This window comes from Pistacia vera, unplaced genomic scaffold (genome assembly GCF_008641045.1).
Source record: "Pistacia vera cultivar Batoury unplaced genomic scaffold, PisVer_v2 Contig363, whole genome shotgun sequence".
Classification (NCBI taxonomy): domain Eukaryota; kingdom Viridiplantae; phylum Streptophyta; class Magnoliopsida; order Sapindales; family Anacardiaceae; genus Pistacia; species Pistacia vera.
In genome coordinates, this window is record NW_022196183.1 from 261641 (window position 1) to 281438 (window position 19798).

Sequence of the window (19798 nt, forward strand, 5' to 3'; positions counted from 1 at the left end):
TTTAAAACTTATGATATGAATTAAATATACATCAAGAAGTAATTGGGAATTGAGTACTTAATCCTTCAGCAGTACAATCTGATAAAGCCCAACCTATCCTGGTAGAAAATGGCCATCCTCCCTTAGAAATGTGACGATAACAATAACTTAAATCACCACAACAATCTGTCCGAATCTAATATACATTAAAACAGAAATTTCAAAACTGATATTTTTCAATTGAAAGATAAAGACACATTACATACAACGGATGTAATTCTCTTATATTACATTAACAATTTAATTTGTATTATACCACCAGTTAACCTACAAACGTAATAGTAGCCTTCATGTATTATCCAGTTTGCCTCCATATAGATGTCCTCATGTTTATAAAAGTGAGTCCCATTATAGACGCTAACATTTCAACTAACTTTCTTGGTTGAGATCAAAATTGTCTTTTGCTGTAAATTAACCAACTCTATTTCATATGGGACGGAATTTTTTAACTTAAAATTCTGACTTAAATTGAGATATAAGTTTTCGTTTCCAATGGTTGTGAGAACGAATTTGGAGATAGTTATTTTGTCTACCACTTCAGCAATTACTACATTATTGATTGTCTGAATCTAGGGCTGAAAATTTTGGTAAAAAATTTAAGTTAAAAGATGTCAACCCTTTAACATATATATATATATAAACATACCTGAGTGTTTTTTATGAAATGGTATGCTCTCTTAAGCATTACGGAAGCAGCCTATTCTGAATCACAGATTGTAGAAATGATTGCTTGAACAGCAAGACACACACCAGAATTGAGATCCATTATAACCTTGCATTTTCATTCCATCTTCAGCTAGCCAGAGATAGTCTTTATTCTTGGAAGTAAGCTTAAATGCTTGAGAATGGGGTCCTCCACCCAACAACACAACATGTTTTTAGTACTTTATCAACAGAACCAAGCATAGATATTGAGAGTTTTCATCTTCATGATGGATGTGTTCCATTACGTCTTGAGAGCAGCTTGTCTTATTAGCTTACCAAAAGGCCATTTCATTAAGAGGTTCCACATGTCATCTCGGTTGTTCCCCCTTTCTCTTTTAAGAAATCATAGTATCAGAAGAATATGACTCTTAATAAAGGCTAGGCTTATTAGGAAAATAGTTTAAAGAGATTCTAAAGAATGATGAAACAAAAAGTTCTAAAAGACAAAGAATTTTGATTATACAAAATAATAAAATAACATAAAAGAATAACTAGTTAGATAAATACAATTAAAGAGGATTTTTAATTATTTATTAATAGAAGATAATTGCTAGCAAATTACTTTTTTTTTTTTTTTTTATAATCCAAAAATCCCCCACACTTTACAAGCTCGATTTCAAAATTGAAGCCCCCGTCAAACCCTACCATCATTGGGGTGTGTTTAATATATGGCTTTTGGCCACATACGTGCCCATGAGGGGACTCAAACCCTAGACCTTATAGGAGCAAACCACAAGGTTGGCCATCCACTAAACCCTCATGGGTATTGCTAGAAAATTATTTAAATAATTATCTCATTTTTATATAAATATAAAATAAAGTAATAAGGGTTTTAATAAGATAAACCATATTTTATGAAATATGATTAGATTTTAAAAAAAAAAGGAAATAAATTAATAAATCTTAAAATTATAAGATAAATATTGTAAACATTTATCTTGGATTTTAATATATATTTAAATAAAAGAATATAATTGAAATTATAGTTTGGCCCAAATGAAAGCTTTAGAAGGGTCTTTTTAGTAATCTTAAGGAAAGGAAAATAATTAGAATGAATTTATATTTTAAATCAGTGGGATAGAATATTAAAAAGGAATAAAAACTGTTAGAATTTGAGGTAAGCCTAACTCCTCACCTAATAAGGTCTTGTTGAATGGGATGATTACCCCCTCTTATAACCTAATAGGCTTAAGCGTGCCTAGTCGATGTAGGACTCTAACACTCCCTCTCACGTAGAGATGGGCACGAGCTGGGGCCAGGGCCGGAGCCAGAGACGGTCGAGTGGATTCCCCAATCCCGACCCGAAGCCCGTTCGGGGAATCCCCAAAAAAAGCCCGTTCCCCAAACGGGGAATTCAGGGAAGTTTGAGGATTTTTTGTAATTTTGTATCCTAAATTTTATACTTTTATGATTCTTTTTCTCCCAATTATATCAACTAACAAGACATGCAAGAGTTAAAGAAAAAGGGTATTGAAAGACAAGTGTGCAAACAAAGAAAAACCTTTAAAGCATATCCAAGAAGACAACTGAGAATAAGTTCTTAATATTAACAAAAGCAATGGAACCTAACTTGAGAAATCTGACAAAGAAAACGAAGAACAGATGAATAACATGTGAAAACAAAGAAATATACTTGTAACCAGAGTGAAGATGACAAGAAGTGATGGAAAAAATAAATAACAATATCAAATAGATGATATTAGAAAGGAAATAGAAATGATTACTTTGATAATTTAGTTGGGTGAGTTTGATTACTTAATTTAGTTGAAAAGTGAAAACTTGAAAGTTGAATGGATTTCGGCCATTTGGCCTTTGGGTACGCATAACTTGTGTTATATATATATAAAGGTTACGGGCCGGGGACGGGGCGAGGTGGGGCAAAACCAATCCCGGCCCTGACCCGTCCCCAAACTCGAGGAACATTATTGGGCTCGATCCCAACCTAAAGCCCGAAAAATTCGGGAAAAATTCGCCCCATTCGGGATAGGTCGGGACAGATCCCCGCGAGGTTGGGCGTTGTGCCCATCTCTAAAAAGAACAGAAGACAAGCAGTGAAGGCTCGACCTTTAACAGGCGAGGCAAGACTATCCATTAACCTAAAGACACAAGGACACTGAACTCAACTTTCAATCTCAAACCCCTATCAATGGCCCACAAAAGAGAAATCTATTACGGGCCCTTATCAATGCTAATTGATAAATCAATGGGGGGTGGATTCATCAATTCAACATTGATGGCGGGTGGCCTAGGGCATTAGGGTGATTTTCCAAGGGTGGCCTTATTAGAGATATGATTTTATATCCTCATTTTGTCTTTAGCGAAATAGCGACCTATTTGTATCGGATGCAGGAGGACTTTCCTCAGACTTTTGAACAAGGCTTTCCTAATCCCAATACCTAGGAGCTCGCTTAGGTTATATCTATTTTCTTTGGCTCGCCNCGGGGCGGGGCGAGGCAAAACCAATCCCAGCCCCGGCCAATCCCTGAATTCGGGGAACAATATTGGGCCCGATCCCCGCCCGAAGCCCTAAAAATTCGAAAAAAATCCGCCCCGTTCGGGACGGATCCCAAGGGGCCGGGCTTTGTGCCCATCTCTACCCTCACGGTCAAGCCTATATGTTGGGTTATGCCTGTTATTTGAGGTAGTTGCTGGCTTTAACTCCTCACCGGCTGGTCAAGCGCTCAGCTCAACTGAACCTGGGCTCTAATATCATGTTAGAATTTGAGGTGGGTCTAACTCTTCACCCAATAATGTCTTGTTGAATAGGAGGATTACCCTCTTTTATAACCTAATAGGCTTGAGCGTGCCTAGTTAATGTGAGACTCCAACAAAAACATCTTCTATAAAGAATTAAAATAAAAAATAGAACTTGGAAGGCTAAAACAGTCAATTCTCAACAAAGAAACATTTTTAGAAAATAAAGTTTAACACCAAAATTATGAAATTTAAAACTGGGGTTTTTTGTATTTTTGTAAAATTGTAAAAATATAAAAACAACAAAACTGATTTTGTATTGAAAAGTCAACAATTTGTCCAAACGGGGTCTTTTCGTAATCTTCTGTTTTTTTTTTTTAGTGAAAAACCTGAAAAAAAAACATGTAATTTCATGTCTAAATGCATGGATAATAATGTAATTACGCACAATACTATATTGGAAGGGTTTGTTTTTTATAAACCCAATTCAAAGAAGTTTCTCAGCCGTAATAAGACACTCTAACCCACAAAAATGTCTTCTTAAAGGGTTTGGGCCCATTGGTCTCCCGAGGAGGGTTAAGAGAACAAACCTTGTTAGAGTGTGAGATAGCCTTGGAATCACTTTGTAGGCTCCGTTGACAAAAGTGGGCATCAACAAGAAGTTAAATCTAACCCTAATTAATTGTTTATTGTCTCTAATTTAAACAATTTGTCCCATTGAAAGAGTTAGAAAACTTTGTACACTAATTCATAATATCCCTACAAATATATTTTGTTGTACACCATATAAGAACAAAAATTGGCTTTGAAGAATTGAAATACAAACCCACAAATTACATTGAAAAAGTTAGAAAACTTTGTACCATTTAAATATGTTTCAACACAAACTTGTTACATTGCATTATGCATTTAATATCTTTCAGAAGATAGCAACACACGATTGCCATATTCTCCCAAAGCCCATATGGGAAAGATATTTCTATAAGCTGAATAACTTATCATACAATTCTTGTTGAATGATTTCCTATCAAAATGTAAAGAAGAATGAACACATTAATTTCTTTGAAATTATTTCATTTTATAAGTGTCTTAATTACCTGCTGTGGGAAATCTCCATTTTCCATTTGTGAATTAATGAGCACCTTGGCTGCACGATTTAATGGAGCTGGACCTCTATGGGCCTAATCCATAAAGAATAACCTTCTTCAATTTGGAATAGTTGCATATTTTGTAGCATATATGTACCTGGCCAGCTTCAATAAGAGCTAACATTGCCCATGCAGTATTTACCATATGTGATTTGTTTCCTTCAAGATTTGTGTATTCCTGTTTATAAGAAAACAATTAAAATAACATATATATTACAGAATAAATAAAGAAATAGAGAAAAGGGTAGATTTACCTTGGTTTGGCTTGAAAGATAGCTTTCTCCCGAACCACCAGAAGGTAATTGTTTTAATAGTAAAAACTCATAAGCTTTTCTGATACAATGGCTACTTTCATATGTCTTACCACTACTCGTCAACCCTTTTATCCCAAACCATGTTCCATAAGTGAAGCACACTCCCCAGGACCCATACCTATTTTTATTCATTTCACAAAATTCTTTTACTTTTTTCTCTTCTAGGAATCGATCTATATGCAAAGTTAGGGAGTTTCATGGATTATTTAGTCAAAAATAAATTAATATTCGTGATGGAGCATGATAAAATAGTCAAACTACCTCATGTTAACAAAATTATTTCTATAAAAAAATAATTAATTAATACATATATAGGTTACCATGAGCCATCTGGTTGTTGTATGCTCTGAATAAACTTGACTGCTTTTGCAATTGATACTTGTGTTTCTTTCCTCCGATGGGTTGGGTACTTTTCCATGAATGATTTTAGACTTTGAATAGTTGCTGAAGTGCACTCTACATATCTGTATATGTATTAACTTTGAAATAATTATTTGAATTTCCATTAATTGATTATATAATTTTACACATTAATGTATTGATTATATATCTTACTGATAATCTGTCATAATGTCTCCAAATATTTCAGCCGGATTCATCATCTGAAATAGAAGCAAACAAATATATGAACTGTGGTCAAAACTTTGAATAGTTTAATTTGATGAATCCAAGGAGAACGAGATTAATATTAAAGAATTCCACACCTCTAACCATGCATAACATCTTGTGAGTTCATATGATGCAAAGCCTCCATTGTTGTTCTGTAATATAATTCATACAAAATTTCATTAATCAGAATCTGCATATAAATTAATTCATTTACATGTTTAAATAAGTAATACCTGTAAGGATAAAATAACACGAACAGCATCATCTAATTGGCTTGCTGCTATTGCTTCTCCCACAATATCATATGGCATTTGTGGCAATAAAATTGCTGCCTATAATAGCATTAGTTTAAAACTTATGATGAATGAATTAAAGATATACAATCAAGAAGTAATTGGGAATTTGAGTACCTTTAATCCTTCAGCAGTACAATCTGATAAAGCCCAACCATTATCGCTGGTAGAAAATGGCCATCCTCCCTTAGAAATGTGACGATAACAATAACTTAAATCACCACAACAATCTGTCCGAATCTAATATACATTAAAACAGAAATTTCAAAACTGATATTTTTTCAATTGAAAGATATAAGACACATTACATACAAACTGATGTAATTCTCTTATATTAACATTAACAATTTAATTTGTATTATACCACCAGTTAACCTACAAACGTAATAGTAGCCTTCATGTATATATACAGTTTGCCTCCATAATAGATGTCTCTATGTTTATAAAAGTGAGTCCCATTAATAGACGCTAACATTTCAACTAAACTTTCTTGGGTTGAAGACTCTAAAAATTTGTCTTTTGCTGTAAATTAACCAACTCTATTTCATATGGGACGGAATTTTTTAACTTAAAATTCTGACTTAAATTGAGATATAAGTTTTCGGTTTCCAATGGTTGTGAGAACGAATTTGGAGATAGTTATTTTGTCTACCACTTCAGCAATTACTACATTATTGGATTGTACTGAATCTAGGGCTGAAAATTTGTGTAAAAAATTTAAGTTAAAAGATGTCAACCCATTTAACATATATAATATAATATAAACATACCTGAGTGGTTTTTATGAAATGGTATGCTCTCTTAAGCATTACTGAAGCAGCCTATTCTGAATCAACAAGATTAGTAGAAATGATTGCTTGAACAGCAAGAACAACATCCCAGAATTGAGATCCATTATAACCTTGCATTTTCATTCCATCTTCAGCTAGCCAGAGATAGTCTTTAATTCTTGGAAGATGAAGCTTAAATGCTTGAGAATTAGGGTCCTCCACCCAACAACACAACATGTTTAGTACTTTATCAACAGAACCAAGGCATAGATATTGAGAGTTTTCATCTTCATGATGGATGTGTTCCATTACAGTCTTGAGAGCAGCTTGTCTTATTAGCTTACCAAAAGGCCATTTCATTAGAAGAGGTTCCACAAACTTGTCAATACAACCCCGCAATATATCTTGTATCATTGGGTGAGGGTAGTAAAGATCCTCCTGATAATTAATTAGTGCAAATATAACGTTATTGAAAATATGATGGAAAAAGAAAGAATAAATAAGGAAATTAATACCTTGGCACATTTATTTTTGGCATGGTCCCAATCAATAGACTGATAAGGAAGAGTGTAAATGAGAGAGTTGATTGGTCCTACAAATCTTTTTCCATACAAATACGACATTGGCAAATATACCATTCGACTATGACTCCACATTCGTCGTACATTTCCATTATTTTACCTTAAGTTAGATTTTATAAATTATCGTCGAGTTACAAATTAATCGAGTAAAATCAAAGTCATTATTAAACTCAGCACTTAAAATATAAGTTATAATAACTATTCATATTTTCATTTAACAAGCATATTAGTACTTTCATAAATATTGATTTTAAAACAATTAATGGATTAGGCTTAAAGGGATAATTTCTGATAAAAATCACGTGAATAGTTATATTCTAGTTGTGAAAGTATGATATTATAGAAGCAAATAATATATTCTAGGGGTTATTATCCCTCACCAACCTCCCTTGAGGTTTGAGTTTTGCTATGGACACCCCACTGCTTTAAAATAGCATCTCTCACCTCCTTTATTTGTCATTTACTAATTGAATATTATAAGTGGTAGAGGTAACCTTGAGTCGGTTAAATACAAATACATTATAATTAAAAGGTGAACCTCCACCATCCCTCTCATGCTTCAATCATCCAAGATTTTAGAAAGCAATTTCATCTCTTTCATTTTACTTTATTCTTCCTGAATTAATATTACACCACTAAAATTATAACATTGAAAACGTTAATAAAAATTGTCAATTTTCCATATAGCCCTTGATATAAATACCTGCTTATTACTCAATCTGCCGTTCACCACTATTATTCACTGTTGCCAAGCTCTGCCTCCAAAGCGTAAATCTTTTTTACACAAAACTATCCGACGACCACCAAACCTACTAGTAAAAGCCGCTATGCAGGAGATGCCATTGAGCTTGATTTGTTACATGGACACTGGCGTAGCAACCGCACCTGGGGCTTGAGTGGCCATTGTGTCTACCCTTGTCGTGTTTTTAAGGTGGCTGATGAGTTTTAGTTGTTGTTAGTCGCCGGTATGTTTCGGGTGCTACTACATTTTCATGGTTGGATTTGGGCCGTAGTTAGTCGTTAACCCAAAGTACCTGGGTTTGCTTGGGTGATTCACAGAGACTAGTAGTATTCTTTAGGAAAGGGGATTATATTCAGGTTTTCCTATTTAGTATTAATTAAATCCAATTTCTTATTTTAGATGTTTCAATTAAATCAGATTTCCTTTTTTAGCTATTTTTTATGTTTTAATTATTAGGATTATTGTTTTCCTAACTAGTATAAATAAAGGTCTTTGTAGTCTTTAATGCATAAGTTTTTGGTTGAGATTTTTTTTAATTAATTGTTGAATTTTTTATTTATTAATTCTAGGTGAATCAACAAGTCTTAATTGTTTGGTCTTCCAAATTCTTGATGATTCAATGAAATCTTTAATTTCAAGTATTCTTAGAATCGGTGAAATTAAGGTTTTTTTATCTTCTTTTTATTTTTTAATACATTTCATAGTTTAAATAATCTAACTTTTATTTTGTATCCAAGTACGTTATTTGTATAAATCCATTAATCATTTGAAACGCTTTGATCAAAATGACTCAAAATTTGTATCATAATTTTTAACCCTATATACAAGTTTAATAACCATAAAAAGATTAGAGAGAGACGAAGAAGAAAAAAAAATGAAACCTGGATGAATGGGAAGAAAATAAGGGAGAAGCAGCAAAGGATTGTCACCACTCCACTCGTATAGTCGTATACACCAAGTATCTGCAAAAAAAAAAAAAATAATAATAATAAATAAATTAAATTATAAGGAATATTAATTAAAATAAATTTTTTTAGCTAATTAAGTTATTCGAATTATTATTTTTAGGTGGAGTTTTATTATGTACATGTAAATTATTTACTGATAATATTTATTTATCATCAAGATCCCGTAAAAGATTACAAGTAAAAAAAAAAAAAAAAATTTACTATAAAGAGATTCAACACCAACCCGTATATTTATTTATTTAAAATTTATATAAACCTTAATAAATATATGAATACTATATTGAGAAGAAGACAAGCAATCATACCGAAAGCATCATCTTTCCCCATGCACCACGATCAATGATCCATTTTCGAGCTTTCTCTATGGCGCCATCTCCACCGTCCACTTCTTCTCCAAGCAATCTTAAAGTCACATAGGAGAGTGCTGTACAGAACATTGTGCTGTATTTTTGTATATGTAATCCCCAACCCCCATCTTGATTCTGCAACACGCAAAATGCTACTATTACTATTATTATTATTATTATTAGAGTTAAAAGACATAGACCTCCCTAAATTATGATAAAACAACAAAAATTCTTCAACCATTACTAAACAGTTAAAATTATACTATTATGAATTAGCAAATATTACTAAATTACATTATTACTGTATGTTTTAACATCTAAAACTTAAAAATATGGGAATTACTGTTATTTCCAAAACCTTAGATGAACTTTTGTTATTTTATCATACCTCAAGGAGATTAATGTCATTAACTCTTATTAATATTATTTATTTTCCTCCTAAGGTTTACTAAAGTAACAATTCTAAAGTCGGTGTGCCGTCAGGGAACCAATATTTATTTAAATAGATTAAGGATACTATGGTCATTGCCTTCCGAAAAATCAGTTTTTTAAAAATAATTGTGTTTTTCCTTGAGATCCCCTGAACAAATATCACCACCATCAAGAAATGTGATACATCTTATTAAAAAAAAAGTACCTGATGGTTGTATAGATAGCGTAGCATCTCTTTTTGATGTTCCAATTGTAGTGTTGTGTTTAAGGCACCCATGACAAATAACCCAATCACCTAATCAATAACAAGAAATTTAAAAATTTGTGATGTCGGGTGTTTTGTTTTTAATGGGAATAAAACCAGATTTTCTTTTTATTTTTATTATTTTTTTTTTTTTGTCTAGATGAATTTAAAAGTGATCATTGATTGTAAAAGCTTAAGATTGTAATTCCGTAAACAAATTAATCCATAATTGTATAATAACGATATTGATTTGTTTGGTTTTATGTTTTATTGTTAATTCCAATTGATTTAAATTTTCTTTTAATTTTTTATACATGCAAATATAAAACTTTTGAAGTAAAAATATGGAAAATTAAGATGAATAATTTTTTTTATTAAAATTATGTCCTCACTTAAACTTGAAGATGGGGTTAAAGAGGATAATAGTGGAGACTATTCCTATTGTACTTAAAATAATTATTTTTGTATATATTTATAATTTAATTTATTAATAATAGTCAAATTTATATTTTTCTATTTCTTTATCTAATTAATTTCAATGTAATCATTTTTATACGTAGTACTGCTTATATTTATTCCATAAATTTAATTTTTTTTATCTATTTAATTTGTTTTAAATAATCAATTTTAACCTTAAATTACATATCATATAGTTAAAAAATTTAAGAATGTAGTAACGTTACCAACTCTATTTGAATTTATAATCCAAACTTTTGACTATATATCATTGAATTATTAAAATCTATTTTAAAAATATCACATAGCTATGTATAAAATTCATTTGTTTGACTTCAAGAATAAGTTGTCACATATAAAGCTTATAAAAGTGAATTTTTTATCAAGAATTGTTGGTTGTCAATTGAAAATCTCACTTTAACTGCTAATTATGAAAAATACCTTTCTTTTTTTTTTTTTTTTGTATAATAAGTTACGGAATTGCTATATGCTATATATGATTCATTTTATTTAAAACATAGCATTAAAAAATGTTATTCATTTTAATAAAAATACATGACTTCAAATGAATTATATTAATAATTTAAATTGTAATTTAAATAATAAACACAAGATAAATAATATTGAAAACTTATATAATAAAATGACAACTGAATATACTACTAAAATATTCAAATATTAATTTATAATATTTAAATAAATATTTTTACTTTTTCTATAAATTTGCAATTAAAAATATTAATTCTTTAATTTAATTAAGAATGTTAGAGTAATAAACTGATCTTACTTATATCATCTAACACAAAAACATTATCAAACCATAAAAATATATAAACAAAAACATTATCTAATTTCATTAAAAAAAAATTATAAAATGAAATTAGATTTTAATTTCAAAGTTGAAATCCAACCCATTACCCAATATTGATATATTATAAACAAAAATGAAACAGAAGAAATAAGTGAATGTAATATTAGAGTTGCATACCAAGGTGGAACTAAAAACAAAGGGCCACCATAGTCACCAGGCCAGAAGCCGTCCTCAGTTTGCAGAGTTGAATAGAATCTCAGGCTCCTTCTCAGTGTGTTACTCACCACTTGCTCTGTTATTTCTTCTTCACTTGTTTTGTTCATTTTATCAGGAAGCAGCTTCATCTCACACGGATTATCTTTTGCAAACTACAGACAAACATAAATAAATCTAATCCTAATTGATGCATCTCATATATATAGAGTTCCAAGCTCTGGTTTGAATTCCCACAACTGTCTGCCTGTTTACACTTTTAACCCATCCATCATTTCCTTCTGAAAACTTCAGCTCCCACATTTTTTTCTTTGTTTCTTCGGTGACCAAATTCTTTCACATTATAAGCTGTGTAATTGTAAAGATTAATATATATATAGCCACTCTTGTAACAACACAAATACAAATTAGCCCTACAATTCCCATGACTTTCATTTTAAAATATGGTCTGTTATGCCTCAAAAGTCACGCTTATATCAGCCTAATAAATGTCTTTCTGTATTAGCTGGCAAGCCCATATCTCCAAAGATATTCATACCAACCATATCTCATTTCAAGAAATGAATGGATGAGAGCCTTCCATATGTCAAGGCAACTTGCAAAACACTCATTACATTGAGTGTTTAGGTGTATAAATTGGCACTTCTCTTCCCGAAGAGGAGGCTGGGCATATGAGAGCTAACCATAGATAAGAGCTCAATTCTTTCTCTCTGTAAACACTGTATTTCTTCATCTTTGTATGCCTTACGGGCAAAATCATAAAAATAGAAAGAAATCAATAAAATAACAGTGGATGTAGGAGTCGCTTGTTGAGCATCCGAACCACTATAAAATCCCCTCTTGCCAATCTTTTATTTATGTTTTCTACAACATATATAATCTCAGCTTCATATTCAAATCTCATGGATCCATTCACGTGTGTCTCCTGAGTCAGCTCAGCGTTTCTCACGTGCGAGTCATTAGCGTCCAAAATCAAGCGTCAACATGGTCAGAATTAGTTATTGCTTCTTAAATTATTAATTATATTAAATAACCTCTTTCCTGGTCTCAATTGAAAAATAAAATAGCGGGTTGTTCAAAGAAAATAAAGATATGACTTTGATGAATAGTATACTAGCAAGAACTTTGGAAAGACATACACGAATTCGTGTATCCTGATGATGACTAGCTTTTTGTTTAATTAATCATTTGAGTGATGTATGAATGGTTGACTAATTCCAATTATTTAAGTAATATATGAATGATTGAGTAATTCAGTTTTATTTGAGTAATGTATGGAACTTGAGTTATTTGAGTACATGTATGGAACTTAATTTAGTTATTTGAGTAATGTATAGAACTTAATTTTAAGGGTGCGTTTGGGTAACTATTTATGATACTATTTCGGCTCCAATTTTTAAAATATGTATTTGTTTTATTATTCAGGAAATTGTATCCAAGAAATTTGATTCTTAACATATTTGACCGTTCTGTTTGTGGGGTTTACCATTTGCAAATATATTTTTTATCTTTTCCCACTTTCTTCTTCTTCGTCTTTATTTCTTCAGTCTATCTTTTTCCAACCAGCACGACAACTCTCTCTTCCACCTGCCATCTGCAACTTATTTTTCTCTTTTCCTTCTTTCATCTTTATTCTTCTTCTTTATTTCTTCATTCCGTCTTCTTCCAACCACCGCTTCAACTTCTCTTCCACCTGCATTCAACCTCTTGCGAAGCTCAGTTAGGCCGATTTGCACTATTTCGACGCACAGCTCCTTGCTTCTTTCACATATGCCCAAGGTTTTGTTGTTTATGTATTATGTTTGTTTGTGTGGTTTTGTTGTTTATGTATCATGTTTATGTGTGTGTGAGTGAGTGATTGTAGTAAAGTTTTTTTTAGTAGAGTGTGTTATTAGGATCCGTGAAGTAAGCACCAGATCTCTTTCACCACCAACCCAGTTATAAAAAAAATATACCGAACAAATATTCAACTCAAATAACAAAGTCAAAATGCTATACCAAATACATTTTATTCAAATCATATTCTCATAATAATAACCCAACTTAACTCCACAATACTATTTCAAAAATCCTATCCAAAATAACAAAACAAACACACTTAGTTAGTCGAGTAATGTATGGAAGTTTAATTTTTTTGAGTAATGTATGTAAATTTAGTTATGTGAGTAATTTATGGAACTTTAGTTATTTGAGTAATGTCCTACTTTGGTAATCAAACTCCATAATCAACAATGATTCTCATAAGTTATCAAAATAACGATACTAAATCAAATAAATAACTTTGAATATTTGCTTGTACCACAAATACTATAGATTGGATTAACATGTTTGTTTAGTTCATCTTCTTTAAGAGATAAAATTCGAAACATCACTAATCGCATGCATAATAAACTATACAATTAGAAAAGAGCTTGCCACCTACAACTACAATACAAGCTATTTTACGTATGGCAAGTGAAGTGGCAACCAGCAGCTATGCACATTGACACGTGTTGCAAAAGTCATCTAATTACAAAGGGGTATTATCCCTAAACCCCCTGAGGTATCACTGCAATAAATTCCACCCCACAGGGGCTTTAGGTTTATATATATTCCCAATCACAATTTACAAACATTTTGATTGCAACTGAATGATTAATCAAAAGTCTATCTATGTGACTTCAATTCAAAAAATTTAATGTTTGAAAGAGATATATATATTATTTGGACTTTAGGTTTTAATAGAATTTACTTGGTTTCTGTCTAATAGTTTAGAATTTTTTAGTAAATGAATAAAAGAGGGCAATTTTGGATTAAAATTAAGGTGATGCTATATAACCCTACTATCTAATTTGAACTCATCTTTAAAAGTAAGATATTTAATTTCATAAGCATTCTTATTCTTATTTCTTTTGCCCCCCATTTTTATATGTACTATTAATATTGGTACTAAATAACCCCTATTGACTCTCTTAACATACCCCATCTCTAACTCAATTCAGAGTTGTCTCTTATTTTTATAAATACATACTATACAAAAATGTTAAATTTCATCGCTTATATCTAAACTCTAATTTTTTTTTAACAAATTCATGAACTAAATTATCTAAAATACCCCTTATTTAATAATAAATTAGAACTTTTGCATATATCATCTGGTAAAACTTGCAATTCATTCATTTAAAAAAAAAAAATTATAATAAAAATATATTTTACTCATTCACAGTTACCGGTAACATATATTATTAGTTTATTAGTCAATACATATAATTAGTTTCCTATTATTAAAAAAAAAAAATAGTATATTACTTTAAATTATTATTATTTAAAGTTTTGAGTGTTTGAATTTATTAGTTCAATAAGAATTGAAAATACATATTATTTTTTTAATAAAATGATTTTTTCCAGAGAAAAAAAATAATACTATGCAATGTAAATCATACCCCACACATAGTATAATATGAAAATAATATGATGTAATGTGCTATTAAACATCGTATAATATATCGTATAACATTATATAATATAATACAGTGATATATTATGTTATACAATTTAATTAATGTTACATAGTATTGCGTGTCAAACATACCCTTTAGGGGCCTTTGGTTGGGGCTTATATGGGATTACTAGGGTTAAATCATCTTATATTATTTGGTTGTCAAGTAATATAAAATACCGGTAATCTTCAAAAACCAATAGTGGTTACTATTGGTAATATTGGAGGTAATCTGATTACCTCAATTTTCTTAGGTATTCTAAGATTACTAGGGTTATCTTTTTTTTGTTACAATTTTATCCCTTATTTATAAAATTTTAGGACAATAATGCCCTTATTTTTAAATTTATTTACATGAATATAGTTTTTACTATTTCACCCCAATTAATTAACTTTTTGGACAAAATTCCCCTTGAATTCAAAACAAATTGCATCCCACCCAAGCCACCACCCCCACCCACCTACCGCCAGCAACCACCGCCACGTCCAACCGTCACCTCAACCAGCAACCTAACGGCGCACGGAAGGCCCAAAATGGCTGTTGTGAGCCGATATGGCCAATTTCAACCAGATCTCTGGCCGGAAATGGCCATACGACGCACGAAGGCCATTTCCTACCTTCCGTGCGCCGTTAGGTTGCCGGCTGCTGGCGGCCGGCAATGGCTGGGTTGGTAGGGTTGCTTTGTTGATTTTTCAAACTTTTATTATGGAGTTGTTTTTGCTAAGTTTTTAAATGCAGGGGGTTATAATAATCTAAATAATAATTCAATATTAAAAAAATAATATAATAATAACATTTAATTAGAGGACAATTCAGTAATTTAAATAACATATCCACCAATTTATTCCTCTCAACCAAACATATTAATATAACATACCCACCAATTAACCAAACATATTTCCCTAAATATTCCTAATAAGTAATAATCTTCAAGATAATCTACCTTTTCAGTAATTTATCATTTCCAGTAATCTAACATTCCCTAAACCAAACGCCCCCTTAATGCTATGCAATGTTGTGTGTCAAACATACCCTTAAATCACGTGTATTTATAGTAGTTGATTGATAGAATTTCAATTTTATGCAAAGTCCATCAAAGATGAGATCCTCTTTTATAGCATAGAATATATGAATTTTATAGTGCTCTGGTTATCCATTTGATTCATGATTCTCTTCACACTTATGTAGAAAAAATGCATATATATTTATTCAATTACGTCACTGTCATAAACTGTGAGATTGCTAAATATAAACTAATAAATTAGACAAAATAAAATTTTTAAAGTAATTTAATAAATATTTCAAACTTAAAATTGTCTTATTTTTTATTTTGATTCAAAAATAAATTTAGAATGATGTTATTTGCCCCCACTTCTAAAGAAATTCCATTAAAAATTTTAAATTGATCCAAAGATGAAAGTAAACCTCATATATTTCCAAAGCTACCATTCTCATTGATATTTTAAGTATTGGTATTCATCTCATAATTTATCAAAGCTTTGTTTTATATATATTTGAATAACGATCGCATTTTTTTTTTTTTTTTTTTGGTTTGTTTCATGAGATCTTTTTTTTTTTTTTTATCCTTCAGTGGTCAAAGTCTTCAGCAGTCAAGGAGAAGATGCAAAGATTATCAATGTTGGAGGACTACTTGGTATTTTACAAAAGTGATGTCGTTTTGCTCTTATGCTAAAACTATTAAAACACATGTTGGTCAACTACTCACTTGCAAGCATAAAAGAAGTGAGCTGACTTTACTCTATATTCATTCAGTCAATACAAGATTTCTAAACACCCTAGACAATTTGATCTTTCTCTCTCAATCTCACATGGTATTAGAGCTATTGACAAACGTCTATGGCTAATCTGAATTATGAGTCTTTAAATTCTAGTTTGAAACCTAAAATTGAGCAAACTGGCTTTGTAAACGCGACAAGTTTTCATTCTTCAGTACTCCCAACGTTTACTGTGAAATTAGTGGAGAAAAATTACACTTATTGGCGGTCACAGATTTTGTCTACTCTTGCTTCTCATGAACTTGATGGATTCCTTATGGTGAGTCTCCTTGTCCTTCTATGTTTTTAGCTTGAAAAATCAACAATTAATCAAGAAACCAAACCCTAGGGATTTTAGTTGGAAAAGAACAAATCAATTTTTCATGAGCTAGTTGTTTTTGTCGATTTTGGAGTCTATGTTTAGGCATGTAGCTAAGTGTACTAGTGCATGTGAGATCTGGAATACTTTGGAACTACGTTTTCAATCTTTTTCGAAAGCCTGATCCTTGTTTGAGAAACTTATTGCATAATACAAAGAAAGAATCTATGAGTATTAATGAGTACATTTTAAAGATGAAAGAATTAGAGTGAGTTAATTGCAAGTGGAGTGTAGATTGGAGATGAAGAATTACTGATATATATTGGATGGTCTAGGACTAGAGTATGATGTTGTGGTGGCCAACCTTACTTTTAATAGCAGTCAAGCAACCCTACAGGAAGCTTAGTTTCTACTTAATAAACACGAAATGCGTCTAGAGAGACAAAATAATGCCTTGTCAACTTTTCATTATCAGCTAACTTTTGCCTTGATAGCTTCCAAGCAAGGATCCATTGACAGTTGACCTCAAATGCCTAACTCTTCAGGAACTATGTTTCGTACTCTTTCTAACATGGTTCAAGCAAGATCATCTCAATATCAGCATACTGGACCCTATTCTCAGAACAATTATAATGCTGGTACCTCAGCTACTATGATCCCTTATCATCACTTTACTAGATAAGCTCTTGGGATGGGAAATTCAAGAGGCGTAGAAGGTGTTCTTCGATCTCCATACTCAGTTGCTTCTCAGTTTTTTACTCCTAGTGCACCTTTGTTTAATACTAATGTGATGAAAGGTCGAGGTAGAAGATGCTGCTATTTTAAGCCAAAATTGGTTTGTCAAGTTTGTGGCAAATCGGGCCACTCAACCTTACAATGCTACAAAAGATTCAATCACGGGTATCAAGGCTTTACAACACCTACATATAGTCCTTTAGTACACGCATCAACTTACTCTCCCTCAGTGCCAATTTCAACTCCTTTCCCAGGATCTTCAAAATACAGCATGAGTGATAAATCTGCACATGCACTGTTTATAACTAATGTTGTACCATTTAAGCCCTTTCATCCTTCCTATGCTGGCTTTGATCTATCAGCTTTTGCTACTCCAAAGTCAAGCTATAATGGCCTTGTAGTAGCCACCACAGTGTGACCTTGCTATATTTTTTTAATTATTTTTTTTATAATTTATAATTTTTTGTGTTCGTTTTTTTTTTTTTTTTTTTTTTTTTTTTTTTTTTTTTTTTTAATATGAGAGGATTTTGAGAAATATTGGGGTTTCTTTAGGTTCATGGTTAATGAGGAGGGAAAAAAAATGCCACCCCTTGGTTATAGCTCTATTTTAATTTAGACCAAAATTATTTTTCACCTTCAAGTCGATCTTGGAAGTAACACATCTTAGGAAATTCATTGGGATGAAATGAAATAATGTGTAAGAAGAATAATTTGCCCCCATCTTTTTTGCACAATCACAAAAATGCCAAACAACTATTAGAACAATAACCCATACCTTTGAATTTGTTCTTTGTATTTCCAGATTTTCAGTACAAATTTTCTTCACCTTACACCAGTTTCCCATCCTGATTATTATCATTCTTAACACAGGATTCATTTCAAAATAAAAGAAAAAAAAAATCAAGCCCGAATCTTTACAAAAATGGTAACTAAATCCTAATGTGAATCACTCAATCAAAACAATAAATCAAGAATATGTATATTAATGCGTGATTTTAACACCAACGACTCGCACGTGAAAAGTGCTAAGCTATTTTTAGAAATCACACGTGAATGATTATGATAGTTGATTATGGTGCAAAGATTATATATTTTTGCAGAAACATAAATAATAGATTGATAAGAGAGATTTTTATAGTGGTTCGGATGCTTAAAGCGATTCTACATCCATTGTTATTTTATTATTCTCTGACTATTTTTCTGATATTGCCTGTAAGGCGTACAAAAATGGAGAAATATTTTGTTTACAGAGAAAAATAACGAAGCTCAAATTTGTGTCCAACTCTCTCTTTCATGAAGAAAGGTGCCAATTTATACCTTTGAGGTCAATGTAATAAGTATTGTTGCAAGTTGCCTTGACATGCGGGGACTACTCCTTAATCCTTATCTTAAAATGGGATAGGATTGATATAAAATATCTCTTTGAGACGGTTTGGGTTTTGACAGCTGATACCACTTTGTCTTTGAGAGCTTGTTAAGCTCTAATTGGTGGTGTTGCCATCAGTGTGTATTCTTAGCACAATAGAAACCCAACCCCCCCCCCCCCCCCCCCCCCCCCCTCCGTCCCTAGTTTTTTATCTGAATAGCTGCCGCACTATAGGCTACAGTCTCGAATTGAAAAGCCCGAACTATGCCTAGCGTGATTGAGTACTGAGAGCTAGGATTGCGATATGGGCGCTTGGAGCAATCTAAAGCTGAGTGCAATCTAATAATTGACATAAAATGTCTAGTAGATGAATTCCTATAGAGAACTGAGCATCAGAAGCCCAAACACATGGCTCAAAGGTCTTAAACAGACAAGCCAACTTAAAACAACTATAACTTTTGATTCGGGAGGAGTTTTGGAGCCCGTAAGATATCCACGGAAAGATCGTTCTGAGCTGTACGTCATGGCAACTAGGGCACCCAATTGAGACCATTTTCGTGGCAAAAATCCATCATTTTGGCATGTTTTGGGGCTGTTTTGAGTTTTCTATGCATTTTTTCTAATGCTGACAGCTGGTCATGATCTGAGAATTGATCGCGATCTGAGAGTTAAGAACACAATCTAAGACTGTTCTCAATCTCAGAGCTGAGAGTTGATTGCGATTTGAGACTTAGGAGCTTATCACGATCTGAGATCTT

At 31.7% G+C, this 19798-nt stretch overlaps 1 pseudogene; it reads right to left on the reverse strand.

Moving 5' to 3' along the window:
• Positions 1–4347: 4347 nt before the first annotated feature.
• On the reverse strand, positions 4348–11669 carry LOC116140083 (annotated as a pseudogene).
• Positions 11670–19798: the final 8129 nt, after the last annotated feature.